This window comes from Myotis brandtii, unplaced genomic scaffold, assembly GCF_000412655.1.
Source record: "Myotis brandtii unplaced genomic scaffold, ASM41265v1 scaffold350, whole genome shotgun sequence".
Lineage (NCBI taxonomy): Eukaryota > Metazoa > Chordata > Mammalia > Chiroptera > Vespertilionidae > Myotis > Myotis brandtii.
In genome coordinates, this window is record NW_005363468.1 from 70,013 (window position 1) to 71,093 (window position 1,081).

Consider the following 1,081-nt stretch of genomic DNA (forward strand, 5'->3'; position numbering starts at 1 on the left):
CTTCTCCACCTCCCTCTGCTCCTGAGGGGCGATTGGGACAGCAGCCGCCACTCACACCCGCTGACGGTGCCGACTCCACTTGCATCCGCTGGTGGCGCCGGCCCCAATCGCTCCACGCCTTCAGCAGGTGAGAATGGGGCCAGCGCCGTCATCATGTGGGAGTAGCGGTGGTGGGAGTGGGGCTCCTGGCAGACAGGGGATTGGGGCCTCAGTGGGAGGGGCCAGTCGAGGGCACGGAGGATAGGCCAAGACCCCCCCCCCCCCCCCCCCCCCCCCCCCGCTGACAGTGCCGGCTCCACTTGCATCTGCTGGTGGCGCCGGCCCCAATCGCTCCATGCCTTCAGCAGGTGAGAATGGGGCCAGCGCTGTCATCACGTGGGAGTGGCGGTGGTGGGAGTGGGGCTGCTGGCAGACAGGGGACTGAGACCACGGTGGGAGGGGCCAGTCAGGGGCACGAAGGATAGGCCAAGACCCCCCCCTGTGCCCACCGCAGACACATGGCCCACAGTTCCTTTCAAGGTGCATGAATTCGTGCACTGAGCCCCTAGTATGTATGTATGTATATATATGTATATATTTATTTTTTTTTAGGTGAACCTATATTGGGTGCATAAATCTTTACCAGGGTTATATCCTCTTGTTGGGTTGATCCCTTTAGTATTATGTAGTGACCTTTGTTATCTCTTGTGATGGCCTTCAATTTAAAGTCTATTTTGTTGGATATTAGTATTGCTAATCCAGCTTTTTTTTCCTTTTCCATTTGCATGGAAAATTTTTTTCCATCCCTTCACTTTCATCTTGTGTGTGTCTTTTGTTTTGAGGTGGATTTCTTGTAGACAGCATATAGTTGGGTCATGTTTTTGTATCCATTCAGCTACCCTACACCTTTTGATTAGAGCATTTAATCCATTTACATTTAGGGTTATTATTGAGAGGTACTTATTTATAGCCTTTTTAATTCTGTATGGCTAGGTTTCTCTCTCTGTTCTTCTTCTCAGCAATCCCTTACAGCAATCCCTTTAGCATGTCTTATAATGCTGGCTTGGTAGTGATGAACTCCTTTAGCCTTTTTTTTTTTTTT